Genomic DNA, 22,411 nt, shown 5'->3' with positions numbered 1-22,411 from the left:
TGAAGTGTTATCTTTTTTTCCTGAGGAGCATGGGGAGCCATGGAAGATTTTTAAGCTGTTTGAGGACATGGTCAATTCTCTGGGTTTCAGAAAAGTCCCTCTGGAGTCTGGAATGTGGTGAAAGCTGGGCTGGACCTTTCACCAGCGGGCATGCTCAGTCGCTCAGGAAAGGTTTTCGCTCTGCCTTGGGAAATTTTTCACGCCGCTCTGGCAGCGGAGCTCGCCCCGCCCACGGCTTCTCCTCACTGGATTGGTTGAACTCAGGGAGGCTACCAGGAGGCCCAGTTGACCTCCCAACTCCACACCCCCGCCCCCGCCCGTTAACGCTCTGGGCGCGCGCTGCCTTCAGCTTTAAATAACAGAAACCTGGATGTGGGTAGATGGTAAAAATTTGGAGCCCCTCCCAAATGAACTCTAGCCATGTGGCTTGCTTTGTCTGATGAGAGGTTGGCAAACACATGGCAGGTGGAGACTTGAAAAGTGTGCTTTGGGGCTTTCTCTCTCCTCTTGCTCTTGGAAACCTGTACCCACCACACGTGGCCTGGTCTGGCCTGCTGGGTGATGAGGGACCACACCAGGCAGAATCAGACGTCCCAGATGAGGCCTTTCTAGACCAGGGTTTCTCATTCTCGGTACTATTGACATATTGGATCAAATAAGTCTTGGTTGTGGGCAGCTGTTCTGTGCACTGCAGGATGTTTAGCAGCATCCCTGGCCTCTACCCCGAGATGATAGTATCACCCCCACCCCAGTTTAACAACCAAAGTGTGTCCAGACATTGCCCAATACCCCCTGGGTGGCAAAATGCCCCCAGTTGAGAACCACTGTCCTAACCCAGCTTGCCTGGCAATGACCAGGCAGGCATGTACACGAAGCCACCCTAAACTAGCCCCAGCCAAACCCACCAGACCAGTACAAGTGGCCAGCTTGACGCCTGGAATCATGAGAACTAATAGTTGCCATTTTAAGTCACTAACTTTTGAGTGATTTGCTCCACAGCACAAACAGGTACATCTGACCACAGTGGCTTAAACTGATAGGATTGATTTATTTCTACAACAGGATGTACAGAGGTAAGCAGTTCAGGTACACTGCAGAGCACAGTGATGCCACTAGGCTCCCACCCAGGCTTTTCATGTCTTTCCACTGCATTGTCCTTTGAGGTGGGCTTTGGTCTCTTGCTTGTTACCTGGTGATCCCCAACATGGCTGCTCCAGCTCCTAGTCCGAGCTCCAGGAGAGGAAAAGGAGACAAGGCAAAGGGACAAAGAGAAAAACTTTCTCCTAGCAAAGCCTTGCCTTTAATTCCAGAAGGGAAGCCCTGCCCAGGGCCTTCACCTGCATGTCACTGGCCAGAACTGAACAACACAGCCAGGTCTAGCTGCAAGGGAGGCTGGGAAATGAAGGCATTTCGCGTGCTGCTTATACAGTAGAGGGAGGCAATGACTAAGGGGCTTGTAGTGTCTGCTGCACTGTCTCTCTGGGGGTCGTCTTGGTTTCTTCTTTTTTTTTTTTTTTTTTGCCACACAGTGTGGCTTATGGGATCCTAGCTCCCTGATCAGGGATTGAGTCCAGGCCCTTGGCAGTGAAAGCGCAGGGTGGACGGCCAGGGAATTCCCTGGGTCTTGGTTTCTTGTCTCTACCTGTTGCTTATCTATCCTGGCCATCTCTTTCTAACACTGGCTTTGTTTCTCCAAACACAGTGGGAGAAATGGCCACCCCAGCTGGGAACTGCATCAAGACTTTCAGCTCCGGGCCATTAATGACCTGTGTGGTAACTCCGTGTCCCACTTCCAAATATCAAGGGCACAGGTGCTGATTGGCCCAGCTTGGGTTAGAAGAGAAACCTGATTGGTCTGGCTTGGGTAGACTATCTACTGATCAGCCAGTCAGGTGTGGCCAAGAGAGCAGCAGTAGGTAGGGTAAACCTGGTTGGGGAATGTGCATTCTCAGAGAAAGGGGTGTGTGGCTGAGGAGACACCTAAAGAACCATCTAGTTCAAGGAGTGAAGAAAGGACATTGCCATTGTGGGTTGCAATGTTGATACGATAAAGATTAACACGTCCTTTGAAAGACCTCAAATACAGTGGAGTCACATAGGCATTACATTTAACTTATGCAAATTCAAATATTTGTATTCAACCAAAGTATTTTTTTTTTCCCACACAATTTGGCTTCCAAACATGAGCCAGCTACTTAACTACTGCCTGACCAAGTGATCTTTTCTGGTGCTGGAGATTGCTGTTTTGGATTTTGGGGATATGGTACAGTGTAAGTAATATGTTCTTTATGGAAAACTGCTGGGATTTTCAAGATTATTTTTAAGGTCAGGTGATGCTCACCCTTCTCACTGTGTAAGAAGTACCTTTAGTGGAAGATCATGCAAATCATTTTTCCCATTTCCTTCTAGTTTTAATCAGTATAAAGAATGTATTTGGTTTTAAAATATCAAAATACTTTTATTGTGCCTTTTTAAAAATAAAAAATAAATGATATTCATGGCTTCTGGCTCTTCCTCCTGTTTTGTTTGGTGGTCTCTGGCCGTACAAGAAAGGCAGGGAGAGAACAGATGGCTGGAGAGAAGGCAAAAGTGAGGGTCTCTTCAAACACCACGGGAAAGGGGTGTGTCCACCTGGGCAGTGTGTGTTCTTTGATGACTGGGTACTTGGTCTGTCCTGATGGCCTGGGACTTGACCTACTGGGCTGTCTTGGTGCGGCAGAATGGGCAGCGTGAGATGGAGTTAGAAACCTGGGTTCCAGACCCAATTCTTGAATTTACTAGCTGTGTGACTTTAGACGGGCCATTTAACCTCTCTGGGCCTCAGCTTCCTCATTTGTAAAATGGGGAACATAATGCTATTTACCTCCCAGGGCTTGAGAGAGGATTAGACGAGAAGTGTTTTGAACACCGCAGAGCGCCATATAAACATGACTCACTGTTATGGAAGCGATAAAACTGGTTGCTGTTCACATTTATTATAATCAATTCAGATATAAATGCACTATACCATGGCCCCAACAGCCCTGAGGTTACCATTTCAAACTTATTCTTCATATGCCTGTGTATGTTTACATTCATAATATCTGTGAAAAGAACCCCTCTCCTCACACACTCCAAAATACAGTATTGTGCAAAATACCAGTCTAGGAAGCAACATACTAGGGTAGCAACCTTTAATGTCCTAAAAAAGCATCTTAGTAGTTGGACGCAGAAGAGTTACACTGACTCACGGAGGATCATGCGAGGCCCAGCGGGGCGACGTTTCTAGTTCCTTCCACCAGGTTTAGAAAACAGAAGGCTCTGGCTGGATTTGCTGGACATTTCTCTCTTCAGCATCTCCCTTCCTTGGTCCATCTTTGGGGTGCCTTTTCTGGCTCCAACCTACAACAAGCAAGAGCAACAAATGCCCAAACTCTATAATTGTAGGGAGATCCCCAAATATTTCTCAAATGGCATTTTTTTTTACTCAAAATAAAATCTTTGTTGTAAAAAATATTTATATACACACATAGACGTGAGCAAAACGAAGGTAAAATGATCCACCATTATCACACTACCCACAGGTAACCTTATTCACATTTTGGTGTACACTCTTCCAGATACACAGATAACGTTTTCTTCTGACATTTGCATCTTTTTTTGAACCAGGAGTTTCTGATGATAGGCAATTTCATTGGGATGGACTTTCTCTGGAAAAGCTGTTACTGAACTGAATGCCTTATGTCTCTGATGTCTTAGGAGGGTAAAATGCAGCATACTCTAGGGGGTCTGTCTAACCCTTTTCTGAGCACTACTCCTGGATCCAGGCAGCCATGTGTGTGACTCTGTCCCTGGTCATAGCTGATCGGGCACTTGGCACGGGCTGGGCTTTTAAGATGGTCACTCCCAGGATTTGGGGTTATGGGCTCTAAGATGCTACTTGCTTCCTGGGCTGGTCCTTTGAACTGGGGGACCATGAGGTCATTCCTTCCTGTCACATGACTGGAGAGAGCAGAGATCAGGGGAGCCACACAGAGACACAGAGAGGAGATACGGCCTGTGTGTGCGTGTGCGCATGCTTGTGTGTGTGTAAAAGAGATGATGCCTGAGATCTGATGGCTTACCAGTTCTATTTCGAGGCCAGGCTCTCTTTCAGCTCCCAGTTTTTATGAGGCACTCACCCCTATATCCTTAAAAAAGCCCCCTCCCCCTCCCTTTTTTTTTTTTGCGGTACGCGGGCCTCTCAGTGTTGTGGCCTCTCCCGTTGCAGAGCACAGGCTCCGGACGCGCAGGCTCAGCGGCCATGGCTCACAGGCCCAGCCGCTCCGTGGCATGTGGGATCTTCCCAGACCAGGGCACGAACCCGTGTCCCCTGCATCGGCAGGCAGACTGTCAACCACTGCGCCACCAGGGAAGCCCCAGGTGGTTCTTATCGGCCAACTTGGGGAAAACCTTCTTCTCAGACTTTGTGGCTGAAAATGTAGTCTGCAGAGCTGTGCTATCGGTACCAGCTGGGAGCTGTTCAGAAATGCAGAATCCCAGGCTCCCCCAACCCGAGACCTGCTGAGTCAGAATCTGCATTTCAACAACATCCCCATATGATCTGTGGACAGCTTTGAGTTGAGATGCGCCACTGTAAACTATCCTCTAATTGGCTGGTTTCTGGAAAAGTAAGTAGCCGTTTTGGCCATGTGTTTCCCCTGATATGCATGAAGAGAAAGCAAAAGACTGAAATACTATTGGTTGGTCTTGCACTCACTGAGACACAAACCAGGACCCGCAGTAACGACTGGGATTTGTATCAATAAAATCAGCTGCGGTATATAAACAAAGTACCATTTCTAGACATTTCAATAACCTTGCCTCTTCAAGTTGATCTTCAAGTTGATCTCTGAGTTTTAGGATTCAAGCTTCATGTTAATTCCTCCTACATCATTCACCCTCTTTAATGAATTTAGCTCCCAACAAGGAGTTGCTGAGATTCCTCCATCTAAGTACGTGCCCTCTGTTTCTCATAGGAAAGCCCATTTCATCAGTTTCCAGTAGTAAAGAGAAGGACGGGGACCACCTTACCGATTTCTCTGCCATTAGCCGCTTGACTCTGGCTTTCAGCTTCTCCTCTTGCTGCGGTCTTTCCTCGGTCAGCTTCTCCTTCTCTGCCAGATGCTGCCGTAACTCTTCTTGCAGCAAATACTGCTGAGTTTCCCGAGAACTGTTGATCTTCATCTGAAATGAGGGGAAGGGGAACTGCAGCTGATGGGGGACAGGACTAACGCAGGAGTCATTTCCACTACCTTTGGGGGCGGGACAAAGGTTCACGAAACTTTCTTCAAAACACAGAAAAATGATGCTTAGCTTAGTAACTAATAGCGAAGTAGTAGAGCATCGTGGTTAAGAGCTCAGACTCTAGATCTAGATAGAATCTCAGCTCTAGTTCTTTCTAGACACTTCTTCGTATAGAAAATAAGCGGGTGAACTAAGGCAGGCCGTCTTCCTCCTCTTTCATCCCTGCCGGCCGCTTGGGTGCGGGATTCCGTGGAGAGCAAGGGCCCGTGAAGGGGCTCTGCAGCACGCCTACCTGACCTACTGCCCTTTCCAAATTGGCTTTAATGAGGTTTGCTCTGTTCCTCATTTCTTTCAGCTGAAGCAATTTCCTTCTGGAATCCTCCCGAAGCTTCTCTTCCACCTGAAAGGATGATGAAACCGAGGGCTTGCTGCTAATGTGATCATCATGCCCTCTGGGGAAACTCTTCTGGGTGGGCTAATGGCAGTGGCGGAGTCCCTGAGGGGTAGGGACAGCTGCAGCCCAGCAGCAGGGGTCACAGGCATGCACAGGGTGGAGGCAAACTCACAGGGAGTTGCCCCCTATGGGAAAGGGCCGAGCTCTGCACCCGGGGCTCAACTATGTTCTACCGCACACTCCCATCCCAGCTCGGTCCCTAACCAGCCGTACGACACTTGGAAAGTTACTTCACTGCTCCGTGACTCAGTGTCCTCATCTGTCAAATGGGGATGATGATACTAGTATCACTGCATAGAGTCATTGTGGGGATTCGATGTTTGGAATAGTGCTTAAGGGCTCTGTGAGAGTGTTAAGTACTGTTGTAACCTATGAAAGGTGGACGGGAATGTCCGCCGTACAGTCTCGTTCTAATAACTCGTGATGGGTACTTGGACATGTTATGATTGGGTTTATTATCATAACTGTTTGTCGTCACCACTTTGAGCACACTCACTGGTGGTAACCTCTCTGGAGGCTTGCTAAAGCAATGTCTATTAAGAACTGCAGCCTGCAAAGGAAGGCATTTAAAGTGGAGAAGCTTGCCTACTTCTCCTCCCTTGCTTAGGTAACAGTCAACGCACAGTAAGCTTGGGAGTGCTCCACGCTACCCTTGGCTCGCCAGTGTAGGCCTCGCAGCTGCTCAATTCTTGGATGCACCTGCTGAACCCTGGGCCCTGGCACTAACAGGAAATGAGGCAAACTCTCGTAAATAAATGGAAAGTTTTTGTGCTGAAACAAATTCACAGGCTGCTTTTTTTAGGGATCTGAAGAGGGGGATCACAGGGATGTAATAAAAGACCCAGAAAAGCCCTTAAGAGCTTTCTTCTGAGTAGTGTGGTCCAGTGGAAGAGCCTCTACCCAGCTCCGTTACCTTGGAAAAGTCATCTAAGCTCTCTGGGCCTTAGTTTTCTCCCAGGTCTAAACATGCTCTGACTTCTATGTCAGCAGCCTTTTTCATGTGCTGCAAAAGCCAAGTCCAGCCTTGGACTCTGCCCCTGTCTGTGTTCTGCATGAACAGCCCCCGTTCCCGTCCCGAAGCCTCAGAGTCACCCTCAGCGTCCGCCCTGCTCCCTCTCTCACACTCGGGGGTCTCACGCCTGTCCACCAACCCCTCTCACATGCAAGCTGGACTGTGACAAGTGGCCTCCTCGCCTCGAGTTTAGTTTCTTCCAGTGCAATCTTAACGGTACTGTGAGAGTTACCCAGCTGTAAGGCAGCTCTGTCCAACAGAACTTTCTGCAATGATACAGGTACTCTGAGCGAGGCTGTGTTGTCTAATACGGCAGCCACCAGGCACATCTGGGGATCGAGCACTCGAAATGGGGATGGTGTGACGGAGGAACTGAACTAAAAATTTTAGTTAATTTTCATTAATTTCAGTGTAAACAGTAGCATGTGGCTGTTTGCTACGCCAGCGTCACTGAAGTCAGACGAACCTGGAGTCAGACAAAACCAACTGTGCCATTGGGCTAGTTACTTTACTAGTAACTAGTAGCCTTGACTTTCTCATCTGTAAAATGGAGAGGATGATTTCTAGATCACAGCGCTGTTGTGAAGATGAAGAGATGAAATGTTCAAGGTAACTCCTAGTACGTGAGAAATTATAACTACCATTTTCACCCTGATTACTGTCCACGAATGTCACTGCATCAGTCACTTGTTCAGAAGCCTTAGTAGCTTCCCACTGCCTGTGTGGTACAGAGCCCAAGCACCTGAACTAAGGCAAAACACCAAGCCAGGGATTCAAGAAGCCCCTACGAACTCTGAACGAGGTAAATAAAACTGAATCCACACCTAGATAAACCATAATAAAACTGCTGGAAATCAAGGGAAAAGACAATCTTAAAAGCAACCGGAGAAAAAGACAGATTATGCAAAGGTACAATAGTTAGGCTTACAGATGACTTCTAAATAGAAATAATAGGAGCCACAAGACAATAGTGACATATCTAATGCTGTATCTAATGTGCTGAAAGAAAAGAATTGCCATTGTAGAATTCAATACGCAGTCAAATGTGTTTTAAGAATGAAGGTTAAATATACATCTCCAGACAGACACACAGGCACATGTGAGAATTTGTCATCAGCAGAGCCACAATGAGGGAAAACATTAAAGGGTATTCTTCAGACACAAGAAAAATGAACCCAGGTGGGTGATCAGAGATGCAGAAAAGACAAGCAACAGTAAGGGTAATGTGTGGATATGATACTGACTATATAAAAACACTAATAATGTCTTGTGGGGTTTTAAGCATCAAGAGGAGTTTAGAAAATGACAGCAATGGCTTATAAATCTGGAGGGGGTAAGTGAAATTAAGGTGTTTGAAACTCACTGCACTGTCAAGGAGAAGGGCATAATTATCAACTACTATTGCCTCTTGGTAAGTTAAGAATGCAGGGCTTCCCTGGTGGTGCAGTGGTGGAGAGTCCGCCTGCCGATGCAGGGGACATGGGTTCGTGTCCCGGTCCAGGAGGATCCCACATGCTGCAGAGCGGTGGGCCTGTGAGCCATGACCGCTGAGCCTGTGCGTCCGGAGCCTGTGCTCCGCAACCGAAGAGGCCATAACAGTGAAAGGCCCGTGTACCGCAAAAAAAAAAAAAAAAAAAAAAAAAAAAAGAATGCACATTATAGTCTTCAGGATGACTACTAAGAGAATAGTAGAAGAGTGAAAAACTTAATTAATGTGTGATTTTGGTGAGTCAAGAATGAAAGCTATTGTCTTACTATTACTAAAAGAATAGTAAAAAAAGTGAAATATTTCCAAGCTAATAGAGGGGGAAAGTGGAATAAGAGAAAACCATCCACTCAGAAGGAGGCAAGAAAGGAGAGAAAAAGGAACATACCACAGATGGTACATCTGGTATTGAGCAAGAAGGTAGATTTAAACCCCAGGACACGAGTAATTACATAATATAAATGGACTAAAAGTCAAAGATTGTCAAACTGGATTTTGTAAAAATGATACGCTATCTGAAGGCATATGTCTAAACCTTAAGACAAAAATTGACAGAGAACATATGAAAAAGATATGGCATGAAAACTCTAACAAACAGAAAGCCAGTGGTGAAGCTAAATGACAAAGGAGACGTTAAGGGAGAAACACTAGTAGAGATGAAAAGGGACATTTCATGATGATCTAAAGTTTTGCTCTACAGGAAGTATTAGGATTCTAAATTTATATGCACCTAGTAACACAGCCTCAAAATATATAAAGCAAAAATCGTTCATATTAAAAGAAGAAACACACAAATGACAAACATGTTGAGATTTTTAAAAACATTCTCAATGATGGAACAAAAAGAAAAAAAAATCAATATGAGAATTTAAGTTGGAACAACATCATTGGCAAACTTGGTTTAATGGATCAATTCTTTCTTAGATAATTTCACAATTAAGATATGAAGTCAGTCTAGGGTTGTGGTTACACACAGGAGCTTTGGAGTCAGGCAGACCTGGATTCAAGTTCTGCCACAACTACTTTATGCAAGTGAACTTGGATAACTTCCTCCACCTCTGTGAGCCTCAGTTTTCCCAACTGTAAAGTGGGGTTAATACCAGTATAGACCGCATGGGGTCATTGTGAGGATGAACAGAGATGATGCAGGTGGAGTGCTTGCCCCAGAGTGGTTCCCAGGCCGACCTGTCCCTGCCATACCTTGCTCTTTTCCCTCAGCGTCATAGAGATCAGGCTCTGCTCGGTACTGCTCCTTTTCAGCTCCACCCTGAGCTTCCTCATTTCTTTTTCCATGTCATGGATTTGCTGAAAGAGTTCCAACAACAGGGAAGTCAACTTCACAACTCATTTCATCCGGTTCATTAAGGAAGAAACCTAGTCTGGGATTCGCTTCATTCCTTCCCTTGGGGGACAATTCCACATCTTTGAGGCAAAGTAGACTTTCTTTCAACGGATGCAATGAAAGGGCTGGGTGAGGGAAAATTTGAGTTTCTTTTGAAGATCAGCATGGATCCTGGATTAAACAGTACAAGATACCTATCCACTCATTAGAATCTCTTTCCTTCGGGTATATTTTTGAGTTCAATCTAAATAAGGGCTGTTTGGAAGACACAATGGGCACAGTTTGGAAGAAAAGAACAATGACATTTTTCTTTTTTCTCATTTGAGGCAGAGAAGTGTGCTCCTGACAGAGAGAAGAACACACATATCCTGCCCCCGGCCCAGGCACCGTCCTTCCCAACGGATGGAAAACGTATGCCTGGTGATGTGCATGAGGGTTCGGGCCGGTACAGGGGGTGAACATTTACATTGAGTGGTCATTTTTTCATTGTATTGATTTTTATGTTCACCTTCCATAGAAGGCCAGTGATACATTTGCTTTTTATTTCGTTTTTATGAATTGTTGTAAAATTGAATGTATTTAAGTAAAAATACTTCAAGAAGAGTTGTGTTAATAGCAGTGCTCAGGGCTGTGATAAAACTTGTGACAGTGGATCATGAAAGTCTGGGCATCACAAGTCCAGGGGTAGGGACCACGGTGAATTTCCAGCAGCATATGGTGGCCACCTCCCGTCCCTTTCCCCAGGGGAAACCTGATGAGGGGCCTTGAGCCAACTGCCCAGAAAATCTGGGGAGAGTGTGTTTTCCATGGTCTTTTCACCCATCTCTTTGAGGCCAGCAAATCAAAGAATTAGGAGACTACATTAACAGACAAACACCCAGAAAGCCCCAGAGCTTCTGCTAGCTAATGGGCCAAGGAACCCCTCCAAAATCCTCAAGGCCACAATCTAGGCTTTCAGTGGACACCGAGGGGTCAGGAGGTTCAACGCACGGTTTTGCAGAGTTTTAACTCTTTCTCTTGGGCTTCCCACTTCTCCTTCTGGGCATCTTCCTTCTGTAACTCTTCTTTCAGCACTGAGCACTGTGGAGAAAAAGGACAAGGCCACGGGGGCTTGGCTGGGGGTCCCAAGTACCTGTGTTCACGCCCAGGAGTGTTTCCTGCTGTATAACCCAATCACACCTCTGAATTCTGAGAGGCGAGACCATTTGTGTGATGGGAGCACGGGATCCTGCAGTCGTTCCCAGTTCATGCCTCTCATGAGTTCTGAGGAATAGAGCGTCTAAATTCCTCTTCAAAAGCCAGCAAACTTCACTGCAGGGGAAAACCAGCTTTGTAGACTCTGGGTACTTAGGGTGCAGGAATTGGGATGTTTTCACACTGTGACTGGTGAGGGTGGAGGGGGCCGAGCCAGTGAGCTGGGGTCCATCTTAGGGCTTTTGTGCAGGTTGCATCTCAAAGACACAACTGCCCCGACTGGTGTGGAGGGGTAAAAGGAGCTGTCTTGCCCGAGGGCGGCTTGGCAACAGGCATTAACGGCATAAGGATGGATGTGCCTTCTTTTGACCCAGCAATTCCCACTTTAGGAATGTACCTTAAGGACAATGACTGGAGAAATAAGTAAATCTGTAGTTTCAAGGATGCTCTTCACAGAATTGTCAGTAACAGTGGAAGAAAAAAAAAAAAGAGGAAACAACCCAAGTGTTGTTTAGAACAGCAGACCACTTATAACACTGGGTACATCCAGGAGAAAGTATGTAGCTTTTAAGACGAATGATAAGAGCGTTGATTTATTAGAATGGAAAAATAATAAGTATTTAAAAATTTAAAAAATGTGCATAGTATAAATTCACTATAAAATGATTGATTGATTGATTTCTAGGCAATATATAGAAACAAGACTGGAAAAACAGACATGAACATATTAACACTGATTTCTGAAGGTAGCATTTCCTCTCCTCTCTTTTTAATTTTTCTTCTCAATGTCATCTACTTATTTTTCTAAAATTAACACACATGATGTATGTCATTAAAAAAAAGGCATCTCAAATGTGACGAACCCTTGTGCTATTGGCCAGCACAGTCTAGAGGAGAAGGGACCTCATTCCAAGGTCAACGAGGAAGGGGAAACGGGGACATAAATCATCCAAATGCATTTCAGGAGGTAGAAGAGCCAAGCAGGTGCTGTCTTTGCAGATTCCTTGTACTTAGCACCAGCTCTGCATCCCCTTCCCGTCCCCAACACACACACACACACACACACACACACACACCACATTAAACAGCTATAGCACATGCCTGGGAAGTCACCCTGCTTGGGAGAAACGAATGCAGAGGGCTTGGCCAGGCAGCCGACCTCGGGCAGAGGCAGAAGAGCACAACGAAAACCAGCCTCCCACTTCTCAGAAAACGATTTTGTCATCCCCATTTCACAGATGGGGAAATGGAGGCCAAATAAGTTACAATAAAAGAAAGCTCTGGGGTGGGACCCTGGTCTGTCTGATCCCAAAGCTCGTGCAGTGCCTTTCACCAGCTCCAAACTGGGTATGGTACTACGTACCAGGTATTACTTACTGTGCCTTTTCCTTGGAACCTCAAGATCTGTTCTCACCCCACCCCCATGCAGACCTAGCTATCGGGTAGCCTCTGGGAATCTCTGAGTTGCCACCTGAGATGAAAGCTTTGAGGTTTTACCTTGACTCACAGAAACAGGCACATCATGCAAATACTGAGAAATCTTATCCTATAGAGTCAGGATTCTAAAGTTAGCATTGAAGGCAAGATTTGCAAAGGGTCAAAGTTACATGTAAAAAGCTCTTTGCTTGCCTACCACGTTCATCTTCCATAGAGACATTCTACACACTAGAGTCTAAGGAAGAAATGAGCGTCTGCGTGTTTGCATCTGGATCTTCAGACGTTCTGCTGTGAAGACAGTTATGAGAACCAGCGGTGCTGGGACCACGATGCAGCCGTGTGGTCATCCGTGCTCACAGAGAGATCGTATTCTGTTTAATGTTAAACTTTGCAATGGCAGTATATGCTCATAGGTGGGTTTGTTGCTGGGATTAAACAAACTAATTTATAATAGGGGTTAGAAAATGTTTGCTGGATGTGAAAATCTATTATGCTTCTTCTGAGCCACATACACACTGTCCTTTGAAAGGCTTCAGAGAAGTTGGCCACCTGCCCAGCAGCTACCCTCCCTGTGTCCTTGGGCACTGGCCTCATCTCACCACCGTGTGTCATGTGACTCCACTGTGTCTGCTTTTCGCAGCTACAATTTGCTGATGACCCGACACTCACTCTGGAGCTGAGGGCTTCGAGCTGGTGATCCTTTTCTTTGTTCTCACTTTTCAGTTGATTCACCTCCTGTTGTAGTTGTTGAACTTGACCATCCTTTACTAACACGTCTCTTTGCAAAGATGACACCATCTCTGTAAAAGAACCAAACCAAACCAAAACAAAAGACTCATGGAGGTCAAAGAGGCAAGAAGGATTCTTGGCAACACCATGGCTCTCAGCCAACGTTCGGACAAGACGTTCCAAACCCGGGCCACCACCGGTGCCCGCCTAGAACTGGGGAGGCTTTTTCCAAGGGTCACAGAGCAGGAATGGGAATGAGAGCAAAGTCCACGGAACAGGGTTTGAGGCTTCAGTGAGAATGAGGGGCAGTCAGCACCAGCGAGAGGAGAAGCCTTTGGGGGCCCCTTGTGGGCACAGGCCAGGCAAAGCCGGGAGGAGAGGCCACACCATGGGCCTGGGGAACAAAGGCCCAGCACAGGGAAGGTCCAGGAATTCTTCTCCAGAGGCCAGGAGACGGGCGTGTGGCAGAGGGCACTGCTGGACACTATTGATGGGGTGGGTGGTTGGTTTCACAGTCCTCTGAGTTTGGACCCCTCTCTACCACTTATTAGCTTGGTGGTCTTGGACAAGCTATTTCACCTCCCACTGTCTGTCCCACACAGAGTTATTGTAAGGGTCAAATGATGTGGTATGTCCCAAGAACACAAAGTGGCTAAATTATGTTTGTTCCATGGCGCCTATGATTTTTCTCGGCAGCCAGCTTCCAAAATGGGCCCAATGATCCCTACCACCTAGAATTCATGCCTTGTGTAGCCCCTCCCACCCTGAATAGGGCTGCCATGGGTCACCAATATGATACTGTGGAAATGACGGACTGTTTCCTCTCAGGCTGGGTCATAAAACACACTGTGGCCTCCTCTTTGCTCTCTCTCCAATCACTCACTCTGGGGGAAGCCAACTGCTGTGTCGTGACGACACTCAAGCAGCCCTAGAGAGAAGCATGTGTGCTGAGGGACTAAGGCCTCCAGCCAATAGCCACATGAGCAGCCATTCTGAAGGGGGATCCTCCGGCTCCCCCCGAGGCTTTAGATGACATGACTGATGCCCCAGCCGACATCTTGCCTGCAACTCATGAGAACTAAGTCACCCCCCCCCCCCTCAAATTCCTGAACTACAGAAACTGGAGGAGATAATAAATATTGGTTGGGGTTTTATCCATTACATTTTGGGGTAACTTGTTATGCAGCAATAGATAACTACTCCATTACTGTAGTATCATTTTTTTAACATCTTTATTGGAGTATAATTGCTTTACAATGGTGTTTTAGTTTCTGCTTTATAACCAAGTGAATCAGTTATGCATATACATATCTCCCCATATCTCTTCCCTCTTGCATTGTAGTATCATTTTGAATAAAAGTGGGAAGAAGGGTGCATAAATGCAGTGGTATTGGGTTATCTCCTACGGTTCTTTTCTTGAAAGAACATCAGGCCCAGTTTTAGTGGTAGGTATCAATCAAGAATGTCTATGAAATAAAGCACAAAATGCTCCAGAATTTCATTTTAAAAATGAGCTTTGCCTCCAGGACACAGTTCAGTTACTTGGAAATCCCTCTGGGGCTTGCCACACTTTGAGTGGGTCCAGCCCATCTCAAGCGTTATCCCAACCCAGGCCTGTACGACTCCCTGATCGGAGAAGGTGGGATCTGAGACAGGCTTGATGCTTGGATGAGGTTTCACTGGCCGACATACGGGAGGAAGGTGAGGACCAGCGAGTTCATCCTTACATTCCTGGTGCCCAGAACAGCACCTAGCCTGGGGGAGGTGCTCAGAAAATATCTGAGGACACCCCAAGTGAGGGAGGAGCATAAGCAGAGACCTGGGGGCAGCAGGGGGTGGGTGTGGGTGTGATTAAGTTGCAGAGTGAGGCAGAAGAAAAGCACAGATTCATACAGAGATGGGGATTCACGTGCGACTCAATGCTATGCCTGCCTTCTACAGCTGTGGGCATGTTTCCTGCTACGCACTGGCTGCTTTCAGAGTGATGTGCCCCTCCGAGGCTCACTGCCTCCTCCCTGTCACCTGCTTCTCTCTCTCCCCTTGTCTGTGAGTGGCCCCATCCTCTTCAGGTCTCTAGACATGTCAGTTTCTGCTTAAAAACCTCCACTGGATTCCCAACACCCTTGGAATAAAAACCCAGACCCCCCCGACCCTGCCCAGCCCCACAATCCCCTGTTCACTCCACGCAGGCTTGCTTGCCCTTGGCTTGTCCTTGCCCACCTGAAACACGTCCTCTCTAAAAGAAGGACATAGCCTTGGAGGATACAACATAAAGTGGTTAGAATCAGCTAGGTTCAAGGGGGCGTAAAATTCGGCTTCCAGGGGAACTTGAGCCTCATTACAGGCTCATTGTAATACATGAGCGAAATGACACACGCACCAGCACCAGGACAGTTCGGAGGCTGACCATAAAGGTCAAAAAGAGGGTGGTGGGGCTTCCCTGGTGGCGCGGTTGCTGAGAGTCCGCCTGCCGATGCAGGGGACACGGGTTTGTGCCCCGGTCCGGGAAGATCCCACATGCCGTGGAGCGGCTGGGCCAGTGAGCCATGGCCGCTGAGCCTGCACGTCCGGAGCCTGTGCTCCGCAATGGGAGAGGCCACAACTGTGAGAGGCTCGCGTACAGGAAAAAAAAAAAAAAAAGTGGGTGGTGGCCCAATTCCTGGAAATCCCCGCCCCTTCCCCAAAATATTAGAGTTGTCCCAATCCTCCCACTCATTAGCCTATAAAATTACCCAGCCCATAAAAACTAACCGCCCCATATTTGGGGGTCTCTAGCCTTCTGAGATGGCCCACACTCTGTCTGTGGAGTGTGTTTCTCTCTAAAGAAATCCACTTCTTACTTTGTCTCTCACTGAATTCTTTCTGCATGAGACATAAAGAACCTGAGCTTTATTAAGTCCCGAGACCAGATGCGTGATCTCGATTAAAAGATAGTGGGTTCTGAGTGGGTTCGAGTCCCAGCCCACGGGTTCAAGTCCCACCTGAGTTCCATGGTTGCACACCCACTAAGCTGGTCTCCCTTGGCCTCCCCCCTTGAAGCGCTGGCCACCACGACACACAGTTTATTTTCTCCACAGCAGCACTGCTCTCTGAAGTGGGCTTGTTTATTCATCCCTTTACTTTTATTGTCTGTCAACCCCTCCCAAATCTGTGAGTACAGGAATCTGACTGTCTTGCTTGGCTCTCCCTCCCCGGAGCCTGGAACGGGGCATGACACCTAGTAGGAGCTCAAGAAACATGTGGAAGCAATGAAGGAATCCAGGGAATCAAAGCTCAGCCACAGCTGTGCGTTGGCTGCCCCTCTCCCAACCCAAGCCCTTTATCAGGGAACCACCTCGGATCAAATTAGAAAATGGTTTCCCTTGGGCCCAAGTGCACTCGGCTGAAATGGGTGAGACCATGGGTGCCTTAAAGGAGTGACCCCAGTTTGTCCACGCTCTAGTTTGCACTCAGGCTGCTTTGTGGAACCACCCAAGCCACAAGGCGACCTGTGTTCTCCCTGGTGGGGCCAGTGCTCAGGAGACCTTGTAGCCAAGAGATACCATTCTCTCAAATATTTACCAGGCCCTGCCCTCGGAACTGGGTGGCAAGAAACCTCCACTGAGGGAGAACTCTAATGCACCGACACGGGTGATCCCTGAGGCTGCATCCAGGTCACGGGCACAGGTGTGCTGGTTGACTGGTGATGTCTGCAGGGGGAGGGCAGAAGCTCTGGGGCCTGAATGCAGAAGGGCCTCACCTGACGTGATGGCGGCCTCCCTCCTTAAGTTCTCGGCCTCGTGCTTCAGGGAGGTGATTTCTAAGTTTCTCTCAGACAGGGTCTGGCACAGCACCTGGTTGTAGCCTTGCTGTAGGGCACTGATCTGTGGAAGGAGGCAACACACAGTCAGAGGGGGCCAGTCAGGCCTGCAGGACACGCCGGTACTTCTCCAACATTGGGCAGAGTCGGGTTGATCTTGGATCGGGGTGTTGGGGAAACCAAGGTTTTCAGTTGTCACTAGTGGAAGGGGCAGGAGGGGGCCTGTTCCTTCAGTGACCACCATGTCATCGGTCCTCGAGACACAGACCTTATCTTTGTGGCCACCCAGGGGCTCGGGTGCTGCTGTCTTCCTATGACCTGTGGGTTTTCAGCCATAAATAGACCAGCTGTTGGTTCCAGATCATCCAGCACTGACTGGATGCACAGCAAAGTTCAAGAGCCGGGAGCAGGTTATGAAATGAATTCCCTCTAATGAGAATAGAGGGTAGTTTATACCTCACAGAACACTCCAGAGTTTACAGAGCCCGTTCACACATGCTACACTGATACTCGTCACAGCGTTGCTGAAGGCTGACGTTCCCATTAATGTGCCCATTTTGCAAGGGAGCCAGGTTGAGACTCAGAGAGGCGAGGCCCCCTGCTCGGGATCACGCGGCTGGTCAGACGTGGAGTCTGATTCAAACCCAGTCTTTAGTTGCCTGGTTCCTCCTTCCCAGGTGGCTCTAGGAATGAGCGTGAGAAGTTGGAGGCTGTAAAGCATGGCATGGACTCGGGAGCCGGACTGTGGCCTTCAAGTCCTGCCTCTGCCAGTTAACGGGCTTTGTGAACACAAGGAGGACACCATATTCTGTTTCCTTTTGTTCAGTCTGTACGCGGGGTGATGGTAGTCCCAACCTGATAGGATTGTTAGCAGTATTTTAATAAGTTAACATGTGTACAGGTGCTCAGATCATGCCTGGCACACGGCACAGGGGGATGAGCTATGACGGTCCTCTCCTCTGACTACCCACGGGGTGTTTTTTAGTTTTGTTTTGGGGTTTTTGTGTGGTTTTTTTGCGGTACGCGGGCCTCTCACAGTTGTGGCCTCTCCCATTGCGGAGCACAGGCTTCGGACGGGCATGCTCAGTGGCCATGGCTCACGGGCAGAGCCGCTCCGCGGCATGTGGGATCTTCCCGGACCGGGGCCCGAACCCGTGTCCCCTGCATCGGCAGGCGGACTCTCAACCACTGCGCCACCAGGGAAGCCCCTATCCATTCATCTCTTGATGACACTTAGGTTGCTTCCATATCTTGGTAATTGCAAATAATGATGCTCTGAACATTGGGGTGCATGTATCTTTTCAAATACATGTTTTTGAAAACACGTGTTTTTGTTTTTTTCGGATTTATACCCAGGAGTTGAGTTTCGAGGTCATATGGTAGTTCTATTTTTAGTTTTCTGAGAACCCTCCATACTGTTTTCCACAGTGGCTGTGCCAGTTTACATTCCTACCAACACTGTACCAGGGTTCCATTTTCTCTAAACATTGTAAATTTTCTTCCTAGGGGTAATTGAGATGGTAGTTCAATAATAACATAAGATCAGGTGAAGTCTAAAGAAATTTTAGAAAACCTGGATAAAGTAAGAAAACATCTGTTCTCTGGCATCTGAATGTTAGAGAGACACCAAGACATGTGGGCCAAGTTCTGGAGAGAAGGGAAACACAGACGCAAGCTTGACATTTGGTGCAGCTTTTCTCCTTGGGGCATTTGCGGATTCAAATCTTACAGCCTAGGAGCTGAAAAGCCAAGGAGTTCCAAAGACTCTAACCACAGAAGCTGCTGGCATCCCTTGACTTGTAGGTGCAGCACTCTAGTCCTGCCTCTGTGGTCACTGCCTCCGCCTCTTCTTTGTATATAATTTCCTCCTGTCTCTCACTTATAAGTACACTTACAGATGGCACTTAGGGCGAGGATAGTCTCAACTCAAAATCCTTATATCCGCAAAACTTTACCTTGTAAGGTAACATTCTCAGGTCCCAGGGATTAGAGCCTGAGATCTTTGGGGCCACCAGTCAGCCCACTGTAAGCCCTAAACGTCTTCTCTCCTGAGGAAGGTCTAGGCTGGGCAGAAACCCCGACAGACATCTACCAGAGGCCAGATTGAGAGCCCTTTTAGAAGGTCAATTCTCAGCTCATTTGGAACCTTGCTATTGCCTTTTTTTCTTCTTTTCTTTTCGGTACGTGGGTCTCTCACTGTTGCGGCCTCTACTGCTGCGGAGCACAGGCTCTGGACGCACAGGCTCAGCAGCCATGGCTCACGGGCCCAGCCGCTCGGTGGCATGTGGGATCCTCCCGGACCGGAGCACGAACCCGTGTCCCCTGCACTGGCAGGCAGACTCTCAACCACCGCCACCAAGGAAGCCCTGCCCTTTCTTTTTTCCTCCTGTTTGTCCTCAACAGGGGGAAGCATTAAGAGTAAATGAGGGGCTTCCCTGGTGGTGCAGTGGTTAAGAATCCGCCTGCCAATGCAGGGGACACAGGCTCGAGCCCTGGTCCAGGAAGATCCCACATGCCGCGGAGCAACTAAGCCCGTGCCCCACAACTACTGAGCCTGCGTTCTTGAGCCTGCGAGCCACAACTACATTAGATATCCTTGACTTATTACACTCTATGCCCATTACTATTTTCACCACCTCCCTCGTAATGCTTGAACCTTGGCTATGACCCATTGTCACCTCTGGACAAATAGTTTCTGCTCTATTTTCTGTCTTCCGTCCTTCTGGGCCACTTCTATCTACCATCATTACCCAAAGAACTGACTTTACAGATTCTATATGCCAGTGTGTAAGACTTGCAGTGTTTTAAGAAGTATCCCAACTTCATGATGGTGATTTGGGGTCATTACTAAAGCACTCGGGATCATACATATTCTTTTAAGGTAGTTTTACAGGACAACGCACATTGGTATTTTTCTCCTATTAACAGAGTAGGAAATTGTGGGTTGATGTGCAGTTATTTCGATTAAGAAAGCAAGATATGAACACTGCTTCTTTGCTGGGGTACTTGGCACTGCTCTTTCTCGTGCTGGGACATAGTTTGCGCCTTTACAGCCTTGCATCTAGGCGTACTGATCAGACTAATGTTTGGCTTTATTGGATACGTTGACCAGTCTGATTGATATTCTGGTACATACAGGGTACTTGGTCATGGTTGCTCACCTCTGAACCTCAGCTTCATCACCTGCAAAGTGCAACTAATAGCATATCCGCTTTGTGGGGTTTTTAGGGATTTGGCAAGCGTCATAGTGCCTGGGACATGCTAGAGACTCAGGTGATGCAGTAATTACTCAAATGTGCATTTTCAGTGGATCCTTCCCACCTGGACAGGGTGACTTAACATAACAGCCTTGGGAGAGTAAGAGCAGGACAAACAGCAAGGGCAGCGTGGGCCAAGGGAAGGAGGTGAGAACTGACATGCAGGGAGCCCTCTTGCTGGTATCACCAGAGGGCCCATAGTGAGCCAGGATGTGGGGAGAGACTGGCTGCTCAGTAAGACCAGGCCAAGAAAGGCCGTGTGAGGGGGCTTAGCTTTTACCTTGTGGTAGAGGCCATCCAAAGGAGAAAGTGGAAGATGGGTAGGTATAGACTTCTCCCTTAGGGATTGTCCTCAGGGTCTGTTTATCTCCTGGCAGGGTGCGTTCAACGAGTTGGCCGCTCCAGCACATTCTAGAGAGGACTGGCCAGGTCTGACCTTCTGGAGATACAGCCCTGACCTCCTGGCCACCTCACTGAGGAGAGGGCTCATGGGGGAATCAGCTTCACTCTGCATCTGTCCACCAGTCCTGCACCCTGGACTCCAGGACCACTCACTTGCAAGAGGCACATCCAGCTGCCAGAGGAAGTGACATTTCCTGACTCATCTGGCTAAGAATGAGCAGAGTATCGCTGACCACTCCAGGGGAGTAGATGCCACAGAAGATCAGGATGCGGACAAGCCATAGAAGATCAGAAGGAACAAAGGTCAGTCCACGTGGGAGTTCACATGGGTGCCTCACAGTCCCCAACAGGCCCTCGAGTTTCCCTTCCAGCCCAACACACACTCCACCTGCCCACAGTCACCTGTGCCACCATCACAGAGCCCCACAGAGCTCCAAACATCCTCAAACACACAAACTCCCTACTTATAAGCAAATGCCTGACTGTGTGCCCAGAACCCTCCTGCTCCAATATACATGCACTACAAACTCCAATAAAACCACAGCCAGTCTTGAATACAAAAACACACCCCCAACGGCCCCTGGTAATCAAACACCTAAATCCTCATACCCCACAAAAATCCACCCAACCCCATATAACCCCTCAATGCAAACACACAAACCCTTCAACAAGAGCCAAATATATTCAAACCAAACTCACATACTTCTTAATAGAAGACACAACCCCCCAAATCCAAATAGAACACATACAGTCCGCACACAGCTGTCAACATCCACGTATGTACAATGCCTCAGAAGCTGAGACAAACACAAAATACCATTAGAGAGACACAATGTTTCCAACCTTCTCCTATATACTCCCCCCAGAACACATCATGACCTCACACCCCCAATACAAACATACACCCATCTCCCTCTTGAGATACTATAAACAGCCTCTGTCACATCCCCTGATTATACACACACAGCTAGCAGCCCCAATTTACACTGACAACCCCAATCTCTGCAAATTCCTCCACATCAAAAGTACACTCCCTGGACTCTTACCCTACAGGATGAGCATGTGTATAACCCCTGCACTCTGCATACACACAGATCCAACACACAAAGCATTAAAATGCACACCCCTACCTCTTCTCAAATGCCTGCACACATAGCCTCAAAACACCCAGAAGCAGCCCACCACCCAGCCACACCATGCTACACCAACCGTACACTCACAAAGGCACTCACGCCCCTCATCTCTCCCCAGATCACACATACACAGTCTCTACACAGCTTTACTATTACCCCAAACCATCCTATGCCCTAAACATACATCCAAGAGTTCCCCACACAGCCCTAACCGATGACAGAGGCAGCTGTACCAGGGGCATCACGGTACCCTGAACGGGCAAATGCCGCTGAGGTAAGTGCCTCCTATGTTGCTGCATTTCTTGCTGCTGTTGCAAATCATCCCTTGACCCCACCCAGGCTGACTGGGACACCCTAAACAGGAAGTGGCAGCATAGGAGTCAGGAAGAGGAAACTCCATTCCAGGTGCTCCCTGTCACCATCCATTGCACCAAAACATCAGATGACCAGCATGAACAAGAAACAGAGACATGTAACTATACCATGGTTGAAAGGCAAATTTTTCTAGAAAACATTTGTCCAAGGGAAGGGCGAGAAGGGTGCTCTCCCTAATTCTAAAGCCACGCGGTTACGATTCAAAGAAACGGCAGATACAGTCCAACAGGCGTGGGGCTGCATCCATGTTGTATCTGGATATGAAAAAGATAATTTTTCGGAAGCCCCAAATCTCGCTTCCCAGTAAAGGCACATGGGCCCCGCTGCCCCATTGGCCAGGAACCCAGCAGAGGACCCTTAAGGGATATAGGGACTTCTGGGACCCTTACTGATCTCCACCAAGGGGTGGTGCCATCACACAGCTCCATCCTTCATGAGATGACTAACAGACCTCCCTGTATTGGCAGCTCTGGAGATCGGGGTCCCTAATGATGTCAACTTGAGACCGCCCAAGCACAAGTTAGAA

This window comes from Mesoplodon mirus (genome assembly GCF_964341445.2).
Source record: "Mesoplodon mirus genome assembly, chromosome: 7".
NCBI lineage: Eukaryota > Metazoa > Chordata > Mammalia > Artiodactyla > Ziphiidae > Mesoplodon > Mesoplodon mirus.
This window is presented reverse-complemented; position numbering follows the sequence as displayed.